Genomic DNA, 14,144 nt, shown 5'->3' with positions numbered 1-14,144 from the left:
ACACACACACACACACCTTCTCTCTCACGGACTCTCTCTCTCACACACACATTCTCTCATGGACTCTCTCTCTCTATCACTCACCCACTCTCACACACAAAAATTCTTTCATGGACACTCATTCTCTCTTTCTCTCTCCTTCACATGTACACACATCTTTTCCTCCCCCATGCACAAACTCTTTCACACTGTCCTACACATGCTGTCTCTCTTGTTTCCTCCTTTTACATCCTTTCACATTCTCTTCCTCCCTCCTAAATACTCCACTCTGAATTGCCATTAACTAAAGTCTTTCTGGGGGTATGAAGGACAGAATCTAGTCTTTGCCTAAACTGCTTGCCATCTGGTCCCTGACTCAGCCACCACCTAATCCCTGGACATCACCACCTAATCAGGCATCCTGTCCCTTGCTACTTGGTTCCCACTACCAAAGACTCAGGCTGAATGAAGTTAGTGCCATTCACACAATTTTCTGCTCTTTCCACCAGTGAGCCTATCATTAGAAAACAGGTTTTGATTGAAGGGGAATATCCTTACAGAGTCTTCCACATGTACTTGCCTATATTTGGAGAACTGGTTGTGAGCTGAACAGGATGCTATGGTGGGAAACAGTCTGCGCCTGTTAGAAAAACCTGCTTTCGTTTCCAAACATGACTGAGTTTTTTTCATACTGGGTAAATTTCAAATGCATTCTCTCTATGGCCCTGAAAGAATTCTCAACAGTAGTGAGCAGAATTGGTTTAGCGTGACCTCTTTGCTCTTGTACTTTCTGCCTTTATTTATAAAGCTCGGGATCTTGTATGCTTCATTAATAACCTTCTCAACCTGACCTGCCAGCTTCAAAGGTTTGTATACACACATTCCAGAACTTTGTTTTTGAAACCCTCTTATAGTGATATTTAGTTAGTTCCCCCAACCATCCTACCAAAAGCAATTACTTCACCCTTCTCTGTATGAAATTTCATCTGGAATGTGTCTACCCATTTTACCAGGCTGTCTTCTGTCCCCACAAGATCTGTTTCTATCCTCCTGACTGTTTACTATTTTTCTGAGTTTTGTGTCATCTACAAATGTTGAAATTATGCCCTGTATATCCAAATCATTAATATATATCAAAACTGTAGTAGTCCGAATACTGACCTCTCAGAGACAACACTACACATTTCTCTCCAATCTGAAAAGAAACTGTTTAAAATTATTCACTGTTTTCAGTCCCTCAGTCAGCTTCATATCATTCAGTCATTGCCACTTTAATCCTATGAGCATGTCAAAAATTATATGGTGCTTTATTAAACAATTTTCAGAAATCCATATACAGATATCAACCGCACTACCCTCATCAAACCTCTCCATTACCACAAAGAACTCGATCATGTGGTCAAACATGATTTGCCTTCAACAAATCCATGCTGGCTTTCATTTATTAGGCAATATCTTTCCAAATGACAATTAATTTTATTCTAGATTATGTTACCACCACGTTTTCTCATCGGTAACATTAGGCTTACCGACCTGTTGTTGACAGGTTTGTCCTCTCCCCTTTTTTCAGTAGGAGTATTACATTTACAGCCATCTAATTTTTAGGAACTACTCACATGTCTCTGGTGGTTTGGAAGAATGTGGCCTCTGCAATTTCCACAACTACTTTCATCAGCAACCAAGGATGTAACCCATCCAAACCAAGCGACATTCCCACTTTGAGTTCTACCAAGCTTTTAAGGAAGAAGGGAAAATCTTACTTGTATGTAAAAGTTTTAAAGCCACAAAATGTTGAAAGGACTCACAGTCAGTGACATTCTTTTGAAACATAGCATTGTTATAATACAGGAAGTGCACCAGCCAGTTTGAACATTACAAGCTGCAACAAACAGCAATGTGATAACGACCAGATAATCTTTTTTGTTTGTTGGTTAAGGGATGAATATTGGCCAGGATAAGAAGATAGCTTGGGTTAAAAACAATGACTGCAGAAGCTGGATACCAGATTCTGGATTAGAGTGGTGCTGGAAAAGCACAGCAGAAAAGCAGGAAAATCCTGCTCCTCAGATGCTGCCTGAACTGCTGTGCTTTTCCAGCACCACTCTAATCCCTAAGAAGATAGCTTCCCTATTCTTCTTCTAAAGAGTACAATGGCATATTTTACATGCACCTCAACAAGCAGACAGAACCTTGAACTCATCTGAAATACAGCCGTTCTTACAGTACAGCTCTCCCTCAGTACTGCACAGGAGTATCAGCCTTGATTTTTATTTGCTGAAGCCCTGAAATGGGACTTGAACCTTATGACTCTGAAATGAATGTGCAGCTAGCATTCAAGTATCTCCTCTTTATCAATTTAAATGTAATTTCTACCTCTTTCCATCTTCCTTTTCTGTGACTTATTTCCTAAGGATAGATGTGGCATATTGTACTTTGACCAGGCCCATTGCATCCACAAGAGGATTTCCTTTTTGGTCCTTAATTAGCTCCACCATTTCTGTGTCTCCCCTATTCACATGATCAGGTTTACGATTGGTCATTTATGATTCTTCTGAGGTCCCTTTTTTTGTTACATGCTAACCAATTCTCATAAATCTTCCTTGACACTCTTATTGACTTCCTCATTTTTCCTGTTATTCAGCTTATTATTCTGGTATCTGGTTTGAGCCTAAAATGATCTCTTCTGAACTTCTTCATTCACTGTCTAACCTGTCAGGCTTTCATTCTAATCAGCCTGGGCCACACTCCTTGCTCCAATCACTGAAAATAGCTTTCCTCTAGTTGAGTTTTTCCAAATGTAATTGTCCCCGTCCTTGCCTCCCAACTCTCCTTTCTTGTTCAACTGGAAGCATATTAATCAAGAACATTCTTCTGTTTACATTCCAGGCATTCTTCTCCCTCTTTAGCCTTTAACTGTTATTTCACTAGTCAAGATTAAGATAAATAAAGCTCCCCAATGTCACTACTCTTGTTCTTGCACTTTGCTGCATTATCTTCTTCTCATTATCTACACTCGGTAACATTTAATTGTGTTTCCAGTAGTACAAAAAGGAAAGGGGGCTGCTTAAGACTGCTCTACCTCAGAAGTACCTCAAAAACTGAACAAAAGGTTAAGCGATTAATTTCATGCTGCTACTGTGCAGTGGCTACGTGAGTGGTATGTTCCATTAACAGGATACTGCCATTATTTCAAGAAGACATTCTGTTTACCATACGATTGAGCAAAGTTATTTATGAATTTCAGTGCTAGTGCTAAACCAGGTACGTAGAACATACATCCCAGTAAACAGTTAATTAAATCAAACACCACATTCATTATAGGAAAAGTACTGATTGTACTCAACCTGTTAGCACTTGCAAAACAAAAATAAAATGTATACTCTTGAAGAGGACTGCAATTGGGAACATTTACTGAACAATCCTGAGCGTGTGCTAGTATCTATACTAACACCTAAATCAAGATAATCAGTTAAGCTTCTAACAAAGCTCATTTACACATGCAATAAGTGACATGCACAAGGACAAATTCTCAACAAATGAAAGGAAATATTCAAGTCTTGTGCTTTTTGTGGAATAGCGGGGAGCTTGGGAGTGGGAGGTGGGCTTTAAGTCCCTGTTACACTCGCCTGAACAGCTCAGCTTATCTACTTCCCAACCAATCAACAGCCTTTTCCCCTGTATACAAATTTGAAATGTTGCATTCTTGTGGTTGTCCTGATGAGTCCAGGATGAAAAGTTTTATAAAATGTAATAAAAACCCAGAAGTGAGGGGGAATCCAGCATGTTTAGCAGCACAGAATAAGACTTAACATAACTCTTGGTCATGAGACAAACCTCCTATTTTGTACCTCCTTCATCCACATTTCTAGTGCTGCATTCAAAAACCTTGGAAACTAAACTCTCCCACGTTACACTAATCTTCCCCAAATCCCAGGTCAGATTCATTTTTTGCATTACTGTCAGTATTTTTTCCAGATACAATGCCTCTTCTAAGAGGTGCAGGTAAAATTTAAGTGATTCAAGCCACATACAATACTGTACCCCTTGCTCCTCTCTCAATTTGTGATCAAAATGGTGTGGTTTATACTGGCTAGACACGGAAATCACTCAAAATAAGCAGACAAACAGGACAAATTTGGTATACTACCTACATTGCAATGGACGGGCAAGGGATAATTGAGCATCCTGATCCCCATACCCATCCTGAGGCTTTCATTTTAGCCCCAGTGCTTGCAATTATAGATATTATCTAATCAATCTGTTCAGAGAAGTTATTACACACCTCTGGGGCAGGACCTCAGGCCTCCTGGTTCATAGACAGGGTCACAAACACCGTGCCACAAGAGCCTTTTTATGATTATATTGGTGGTTAAGATTAGATTTTCTATCATGGCTATATTATTAAATCAGGTACACACTTTAATATAGGATTAAATTAATTATCCAACATTAGATGGCATGTTAGACAGTCATTTCAGAATTGTTTAGGAACAAAAACTTTTTTATTGTTCCATATTGTGATAAATAACTTACTTTAAGTGTACACACATTTTGAAAAATATATGAACTCATTAGAAGTACCTTTTGAGACAATGGCCTCCACATTATTTTAGCATAAACCACTTAGGAAGTTTTCTTTGTGGCATCCAGATTTCCAAAGGCATAAATCAATACAACTACCAGTGTATCCATCAATAATTCTCTAAAATATCCTTTGTTATTAAATATTCTTCTTACCCTGCTGTGCAATGTCTTTGTCTAATAGAGTCATAGAGTCACAGAGATGTACAGCTCAGAAACAGACCCTTCGGTCCAACTTGTCCACATATCCCAACCTAATCTAGTCCCACCTGCCAGCACCCAGCCCATATCCCTCCAAACCCTTCCTATTCATATATCCATCCAGATGTATTTTAAATGTTGCAATTGTACCAGCCTCCACCACTTCCTCTGGCAGCTCATTCCACGCACTCACCACCCTCTACGTGGAAAAGTTGCCCCTTTGGTCTCTTTTATATCTTTCCCCTCTCACCCTAAACCTATGCCCTCCACCCCAGGGAAATGACTTGAGTACTTATCCTATCCATGCCCCTCATGATTTTATATACCTCTATAAAGGTCACCACTCAGCCTCTGACGCTCCAAGGAAAACAGCCCTAGCCTATTCAACCTCTCCCTACAGCTCAAATCATTCCAACCCTGGCAACATCCTTGTAAATCTTTTCTGAACCCTTTCAAGTTTCACAACATTCTTCTGATAGGAACACATTAGACTTCCTAGATAACAAATGGTTGAAAGTATAGTTGTTTCTGAACATAAGCGTGAAAGTGTTTTTCAGTAATAAAAATCATTAAAGCTGTGAGTTTTCATCTGTATATGTCATAAACCTTTATCAATGTCATATGTAATTTACAATGCAGTAATGATGAGAACATTTCCATCCGAACTCTGCCCTGATCAAGTGTTTAAGATGAACATATGATTTGCATATTGCCAAGTCTTGTTTGTTTTGCGTGAGATCAACAGAAAGCATATTCCCTTATTATTAAGAGTACAACTGTTCCTTGACAAATGTATTTTATAGCCATGAGGATGAAGGTTTACAGATAAATCACGTTATGTAGTATGTTTAAAGTAGACTGGATTAAAGTACAAGACAGTCCAAGATGGCAGCTGTGTAAGCCCTTGACTGCACTGTGCCTCGGCTTAGCACTCGTAGCAAACTTCCAGCTTTCAGCAGTATGATAATAAACAGGTTCAACGAGGATGAATTGGCAAGATCAGTCCACCAGAGCTCCTAACAGCAAAAGCAGAACACTGCTAATATACAGTTCACATCTAATGGTGGCCTAACTCAGTGGTAGTGTACTCAGCTCAGAACTTGGAAGGACGTACATCCAAACCTAATTCCACAGAATGGAGTATATAGTCTACACTCAGTTTTGGAGATATTGTACTGACCAAGTACTGCATTATTTGAAATGCCTTATTTTTAAATGTTAAGTCAAGACATGTGGATATAAAAGATTCCGCAGTACTAGAGTCATAGAGCTGTACAGCACAGAAACAGACCCTTCAGTCCAAGTCCATGCCAACCAGATATCCTAACCTAATCTAGTCCCATTTGCTAGCACTTGGCCCATATCCATCTAAACCTTTCCTATTCATAAACCCTTCCAAATGCCTTTTTAAATGCTGCAATTGTACCAGCCTCCACCACTTCCTCTGGCAGCTCATTCCATACACACACCACCCTCTGTGTGAAAAGGTTGCCCCTTAGGTCCCTTTTATATCTTGCCCCCCTCACCCTAAACCTATGTCCTTTACTACTTAAATAAGAGGTGTCTTTGCCAACATTCAACTCTCAATTTACTCACCAAGTTAATAATAGAGAAGTTGCATATGGTTAGCAAAGAGAATCATAGTAGAACCAGAAAAATGTTCAGAGGATGTTCTGTATGCAAAATTGATTGATAGATTTTGAATGTACCTACAATTTCAGACTACCCCCTATTTCATGTTTTGCCTGATCTTTTTGGCAATTTCATAAATGTATCTCTAAACCTGGGTGATCCAAGGACCGATAATGATTCTTCTGCAGAACAAAGCAGAAGGAATCCTTGAAACCTTTACGAGATTATATTGCGGAATACCTCCAGGTTATTCCAATGAAGGACACATTCAATACGCTAATGGTGTGATTGGATGGGGGGGGGGGCACGGGGAAGGGAATTCATGTGTCCTATTGTAACCATGTCCTGGAACCACATCTGTCACATGATATAACTACATAGAATCACATAATTTCCCAGGGCTGTGAGAGAATTGCTTTTGTGAATCAAATATTGGTGACAGCTGGTCCCCTTAAAATACAAAGTACCAAGACCTTTGCTTGAGAGTAAGAATTACCTTCTAGAATCCAGTACTGTGGTCATAAATAGCTCCATGAACACATGGCTTCCATCATTATTCACATAGTTACTGACATTGTGAAATAAAACATCTAGGACCAAACAAGCACAGTCTAAACACCTTTAGGAGTTGTATCACCTTGTAAGCATTACACAGTCATCTCACGTTGCTGTTAATTGATTCTGGAATCAAAATATGGTTGCTTTCTCAAGCAAATTTGTTTCTCATATTTATCCATAGCTAATTGAAAGCTGACAATTTCAAAGCATAAAAGTTAAGGGCAGTTCTGGCCTTGAGAAACATGCTGTTCTTATCTTTTAGAGGAATTTTACTGCAGGTCTGATTAGAATATATGACACTTCTCTATCACAGCTTTCTTTGTAAGCTCAAGGCTCTGCAAGCCTGACTCCTCTGACAGAGACATGTGCAGCCCTGTCTGTAGATTCCAAGATACAAGCAGTTACGTAAAATGTCATTTCTTCTAAAATACATGGACAATTTGCATAATAAACTTGTGATCTGTTGAAGATAAAAAGCAACATACCAAATAATTCTAGAAAGACTCCTGAAAAGCTAAATTACAGCAGAAAAGTAACCAAAAATGACAAAACTGCAAAGTGGCCCTACAATTTACTGAACTCCTTAACCTTTAGCGTACTCATCAGCACCGAGAAATACATGGTACCAATTTAGACATGTAGTAGAACGAGGGCCATGCTGGTGAAAATGGAGCAAGATAATGTACATAATACCACTTGGACCCTACTTACATGCACTAGCCACAATCTGGTAGCTGCTTCCTGGACATATTACAATCCATCCTGCAAAATCACAAGGGGCAACGAAGTTTGAACAGATTTCATGTAATAGAAGTTCACCACTTTTCAGTAGCATTCAGTTCACGTCCAAAATACTATGATCAATGAACATTGATTTTTTTTTTTAAATGTACTCTGTAGTTTTTAAGCATGAGGAACCATACAACCATATTGTGGTGCAATTCTATCGTGCATTTCACATCATGGTGCAGAGATATGCAAAGAGAAGATACAGCGCTCGAGCCAAAGCAAAGAAAGATTATAAAAGTGCCCAAAAGTTTAAAGGGTAATAGCTTTTAAACATGCACTTAGTGAAGGAGAAGGTAGATGGTGAAGGGACTAGGAAGATACAAGTTTTCTTATTCACTGGCTGAATGATCTTTTGATGTACTAGGCTGTTGGCTGGCACAAGTACAACTTAACTCAGAGTGGCTAGGCTGGATTTCCAAGTTTTAGAATGGTTTCAAGTTTGGATTTTATCCTCTCATAAAACCAAGCGATAAGGTATTTCTGGCATGTTCCCTGGAAGGTGTGGGTGAACTGATTTTATGATGACCTATTTTATGATTGGAATCTGTCCTGAACATGGATGGGCACACCAAGTATTATTCATTGCAGGCTTCTCCGTGGAACTTCTCAATCTTCCTCTTACTTAATGTGCTGTGCCATCTTGCTGAATCAAACAGACCAGAAAAAAAATCTAGAAGGCCAAGCATCTTGTCCCAGGAAAAACAGTTGCTGCTAGCAAGAAAATCTGACAGGAGAAGTATCAATTAAATAAAGAAAACACTAACTGGCACTAATTAGTTAGATTAACTTTCATCTATAAAGTTGTTATTTGATATTCGTTTGGGAGAATTTCCACAGTTGTCAATGAACTGATAGTCATCCATTGTGTATAATTTCACACTTGACTAGGACCAGAGTTGCTGGACAGCATTGAAATGAAAACTTTGAGTTTTTCACGTTACATCTTATATGTTGTTAGTTATGAAACTCCTTGTAGCTGCATTGTTTGAGACTTAAGTGAATTTTATAATCCAAGACTATTTTGAAAGTGGTGAGAAACACTGGTGAAAGATTTTCTTTAACCTTATTCAAAACCTACCCACTTTGACAGATTTAAAATCAGGCCCATTACAATAAAGAGCCACCTGGGAAATGTTACCTTCATACAATGTTTGTGCAAGTAAATGTATATTATCAGATCCTGCACTATGTGGTGAATGATTTAAGCTACTAATTGCCCAGATGGCATTTTTATTGCCCAAGTGGCAACAACACTAAGAGACTGGTATTTGCACTGCTTTCAAGAAGGAAGGAAATATCCTAGGTTAAACAGTATCATAGGAAAACCAAGAGAAATGTTGCTCTTAATACTAAGTGAGAGCTCAAAGCTAGTGTCAGAACAACTCCCACAATAAATGTCAAAAGAAAACCATAAATTTTTTTATCCATTACAACTGAAGTTCAATATGCTATTTTGTTTCACATTTATTGAAAGCCTGCTTTTTTTTTGCAGTAAATTTGGTTTCTATATCAACCAGCTAGGTCAAAACGCTGTCTGGATAAGTCTATTATTAAGTAACCATAATTGTTACTTAACCAATTAAAACAAGTGCCAATCACGTATGGAGTCAATGTTTTAAACCAAATGCTATCCACGTTTCAGTTGAAGAAAACATATTTTCTAATCGCCAGATATGTTCGAGTCTTTCCAACTGGTCCACCTAATAACAGAAAATTGAGCTCTATCTGCTTGTTTCTGTAAATTTGATATAGGGAGAATGAAGCTGTACCTCTAAATTTTTTTTAAACTGCTGGTACTAGCAGTTATTTGCACTGAAGATGATGCTACCTTGAGATAGAGATAGGAACATATGCCAACAAAAGGGACACTCTCTCAATATGTTTAATCCCACCTTTATACTTTTATATGCAGTTTGTTCATGTCCAAATTATGGTCTGTCTTTGTTCCTCCACCGTTCCTCAAGTCCATTCAATACTTTATATTTTAATCAACCACTTCAATAATGTCACTCCACACCGCTGGAATAGGTGGAACTTGAACACTGGTCTCTTAGCTCAGAGACAGGGACACTAGCACAACACCACAAGAACCATTTCATCGGGCACTTTAAGTAGTTTGGGTTTTTATAGGCAAGTGTTGTGAAAGACATTTAATATTTGGTTAAATGCTCACTGGAGCTCACTCCCAGTCAGATTGTATTGATGACCATAGTGTTATTTCATTTTCCCACTGAAATGCAACACTTCCATAAGAAACCATTGTTGTTGGAGTTACTGTTGAGTCTGCAATGCTGGGAAGTATATAATACTCCTGATAGCCAATTGGTTAAGGAAGAAACCAGAGTCAACCTTTACCTGGAAAAACTTATTCATGGAGTGAAACACCTGTATCCTATCCTTGTTCCAGGATGTGTCTCCTTAAATGTAGTCAAGTACCATTCAATCAAAAGCCTCTGCTTCTATTTAATCTTAAATCAACATTGTTAACAAAGTGCACCAAATAAACTCTCAAAAAACAAGATCTTTTTGAGAAGGTATGTCTTTCCTTGCCTTAGGAATATCAGTTGAATGCCTGAGCAGTCATAGACCCATTTCGTTATTAATCAGTCACTGCTTCTGACTACAGTTTGAATTATATTTTCCCCTACAGTACAAGTGTCACTGTGGACCAAGTATATGTTCATTAGCCTGGAAATGTGTTTTGTCCACTGCATTTAGAAACTTTATTTTTGTATTCTAGAAATATTGTTTCTGTCGAAACTATCATAGAAGTGCATTCTAGCTCCTGAATTGGATTCCACAACAATTAACACCAGTTTGAATGGGCTCCAATGTAGACCTATGATTTTATATTTGCCACTTCTAATTATATATTTCATTTATAGATATTGCATTCTGAATTTGGAAGAAAACCTGTGAAAATATAGGTACAGTACTGTATCTCAAATCCAGCAATATAAAATGCAGAACTGTCCAAAAACTGGACATGTGTTTCTCAAGCACTTTTCCCAGGAACAGAATTAAATGTGAAGAGGCCATTCTCAAGCTGATTTCTGAGGACAGAAAGTGCTGTTTCTGAGTGTGGCTAATTTCAGTCTAAAGGATGATGATCTGGATTACAAGCTGACAAGCAATTTGATATTGCTCTTTGTTTTCTTCTTGCTGGGGTGTTTATAATGCTGGCTGTGATTGGCATCATCGTGGTCCAAATGTGGTAGAAACTGAGAAACCTTCACTCAGACAATGAGGCAGTATTTAGAGGTCAAAGGCCCACAGTCAGGGACAGCACAGATTTATTTTGCTCTTATCAGAGGGGCCTCATTTCCTGAAATTATCGCCACTGTGGCTCTTCAATATTATTTCCAATGGCCCAGAGAGCAAAAAAAAATGTCTCACTTATAAGAACTGAGTTCTTGAGCCTGACTTGTACTCAGTATTAGAGAAAAAATAATATACTCAAAAGGGCCTTAAGCAAAATGATGGTGATAGTTTTATAATAATAGTTTTTTAAACAAAGCTGCCTGTTCCACTGGCAGGAGCATTCCAATTGCAATATTCCTGGACATTTTCAGGGAAGAGAATCAGAAATTCACCATTTTCTTGGGCTTTATGAAGTCTGTAAGAAGCAGCTGTTAGGGAGCCCAAAATCCTCTAAGGTCTTGGTCACAATGGGGTTGGATTGTGGACACTATAGTGGCAGTAAGAATTGCAGAAGGTTGAGGTACAGGTTATCTTCTCCTTCTGGGCAATCCCACAGCAGTGAGGACAATTTCTTTCACTTCAGTCTGATGAGTTCTGAGATGATGATCAGTCTGATGTGTAATCTGCATGTACATCAAAGCTATGGATAGATGGAATGCTTGGAAACTTGTGTGCTACTTCTGCTGTCTTGACCTTGCCTCTGTAAAATTCCTGACAAAGCTTCTCTATTACCTTCCCAAGTAAATCTTCCTCATTTTAGCTAGTCACAAATCATGGACATCCATGAGTCACAGGGGTGCTTTGAAGAATCCTTAAAGCATATGCACTGACCTCATGAGACTCTCCTGCTATGACCAAGTTCCAGGTAAAGCAGATCAACTATATCTATAGATCAGCAATGATCTAACTGGAGTTCAAAGGCTGCAGAACTATCCCTATTTAAAAGAGAAGTTTAAAGAGAAGGGACTATATCTCAATCCATGCTCTTCCCTCAGCCCTGATTATCATGGTGATTAAAATAGATTTGGGTTACTTTTATATCACAAAATTAACATGACTATTAAGCAACAGTCTGATCAAGGTGTTCAGAGCACATCATAAAATAATTATGAGGTTTATGATTGTTAACTGAGTTTTAACCTCTGATATAACCTAAAAGTCTCTTCTGTATATGTCATATCCTAAAGGCATTGATTTCTGCAGACTTATCAATCCATCAGTTCAGGATTAAAACATTTCAGATCCTAAGGGGACTTGACAGTGTGGATGCTGAAAGGATGTTTCCACGTGTGGGAGATGCTGATCTAGGGAACACAAATTTAAAAATAAAAATATCATTAAAGATGGAGATGAGAAGGAATTATTTCCTTCAGAGGGTCTGGTGTCTTTCAAGTTCTCTTCTCCAGAGAGCAGTGAAGGCAGGGCTATTAAATACATTTAAGGTTGAGGTACAAAGATTCATGACTAACAAAGGGAGTCAATGGTTATTGAAAATATGCAGGAATCAGCCATGATCATGTTGAAAGGCAGAGCAAGATCGAGAGAAAAATGGCCTTCTCTTTCTCTGAATTTGGATGTCCATTTTGCTGAATGTTTGATGCAGCTTTCAAAATAATCACATTTTCTATCATTTAACATGGGAAAATTACTTCCTCTGCATTTGTAATCTTAAATATTTTGAAAAATATCTATGTAAAGGAGAGGTGCAAAAAGATGCTTGCTGTTTGATAGAAAGAAAGGTGACAATTCTTTTCAATCTGTTAGTTCTCATCTCTATAATTTCAGTACCTTTCTTTTACATTTTTTTAAGCAGTTGATACACACAGATCAACTTAGGGATCCAATTTTTAAAAATCACCAATACATCAAAAAATCCGAGCCCAGATTCAATGATACTCTCCAAAACAACAATATCTAATTATAAATGAAAAGAAAAAGTTCAGCAGAAATTACATTGGAATTTGGGGTTATCATAACTGCAGGAATACCCAACATTGTATCACTTTTATAATAGAGGAAAAAAAGTAAAGGACCTCATGCTACAGTTTGCTGCAATACTGGTGAATTGAGAGATTGAATAAATTAGTGTTGAATGTGATTGTGATTGCTGGTATTGACGACTGGTATTGATGCTGAAGCAGAATGAGAGTCTTGACGTCAAAATCCAGCAGATAATCTGGACAGACCCTATTCAATTAAAACTCATATTTAGCTGCTATGAGATGTGCTTTTGCCATTTTTAAAACTAATCTAATTTTATTTTAAATGAAAAAAATGTGGTTTTGCAACTTAAGGCTTTCACTGGAAATTGAGATTTAGATGTCATTTTGTAAACCAAACACATCTATGACTTGTACCTACAGTATTTCTATAAACAGTGTACTTCACATTCAAGATGTAACATTGACTCATTATTGCTTTGTCCTGACCTCAGATGCTCAATCAAATGACAGCCTAGAGCCAGGTCAATGTATTATTTAGTTTCACAATATGCTGATAAAGCAACATCAGGAGCGATTAGACTTGGCCAATGTCATTGGAAGAATAACTCAGTTCCAAGTTCAAAAACTACTGCTCAAACATTTGCCTATCATTTCCAATCTCGAATGTCAGTCAGGGAGGTGTAATGGGGTGCAATGATAATGGCCCCACCTTTGGGCCAGGAGGCAAAGATTCAGGTCTCAGTTGCTTCATGAGATGCATCTGAAACAGTGATTGAAAAATCAGGAACTTCAGCTATATGGAGAGATTAGAGAAGATTGCTTTGACTTTAAAGCCAATAAAGTTACAAGAGATTTGCTAGAAGTGTTGGAAATGATGGATTTTGAAACAGTAAATGAAAAAGATCGTTTCCAGCTGTAGAATGGTCAGTAACCAGACAACAGTGTGGTGGGAAGAAAGGCTTGTGTTTGTGTAGCCCTCATCACATCTTAGTAATTTATAAATCCCTATTGAATATAATGAATCATTTTTGGAGAAACAGTCACTTAGATAGGCAAATCAAGGAACTTGTACACACTTGATCCTAAAATCAAGAATAAGGTCACTAAATACTTTCTCAATTTTTTTTTGCTCAGCGTAATTGAGGAAAGAACATTGCTGAGAGAGCTTCTTTCTCTTCTTCTAATAGTACACTAATTTTTAGCATCTTGCTGCACCATTAGTAAAGGCAAGGAGGGCTCTCAGAAATACTTTATGCAAAG

General features: G+C 38.0%; 1 protein-coding gene across 2 annotated transcripts in view; it reads right to left on the bottom strand.

The window, feature by feature from the left end:
• wnt5b (wingless-type MMTV integration site family, member 5b) overlaps positions 1-14,144 on the bottom strand; it is a 136,422-nt gene that overhangs the window by 102,099 nt on the left and 20,179 nt on the right. Inside the window, exon 1 of one of the 2 annotated variants that reach the window (XM_043709316.1) lies at positions 1,596-1,832. The exons of the other annotated variant lie outside the window; for it this stretch is intronic. The gene's annotated coding sequence lies outside the window, so the exon portion shown is untranslated. Of the gene's footprint in view, positions 1-1,595; positions 1,833-14,144 lie in introns of those variants that run through there. 2 annotated transcript variants of the gene reach the window in all.

The sequence above is a fragment of the Chiloscyllium plagiosum genome, chromosome 19, assembly GCF_004010195.1.
Source record: "Chiloscyllium plagiosum isolate BGI_BamShark_2017 chromosome 19, ASM401019v2, whole genome shotgun sequence".
NCBI classification, from domain to species: Eukaryota; Metazoa; Chordata; class Chondrichthyes; order Orectolobiformes; family Hemiscylliidae; genus Chiloscyllium; species Chiloscyllium plagiosum.
The sequence above is the reverse complement of the archived record's forward strand: the minus strand, read 5'-3'. Positions and strand labels throughout refer to the sequence as shown.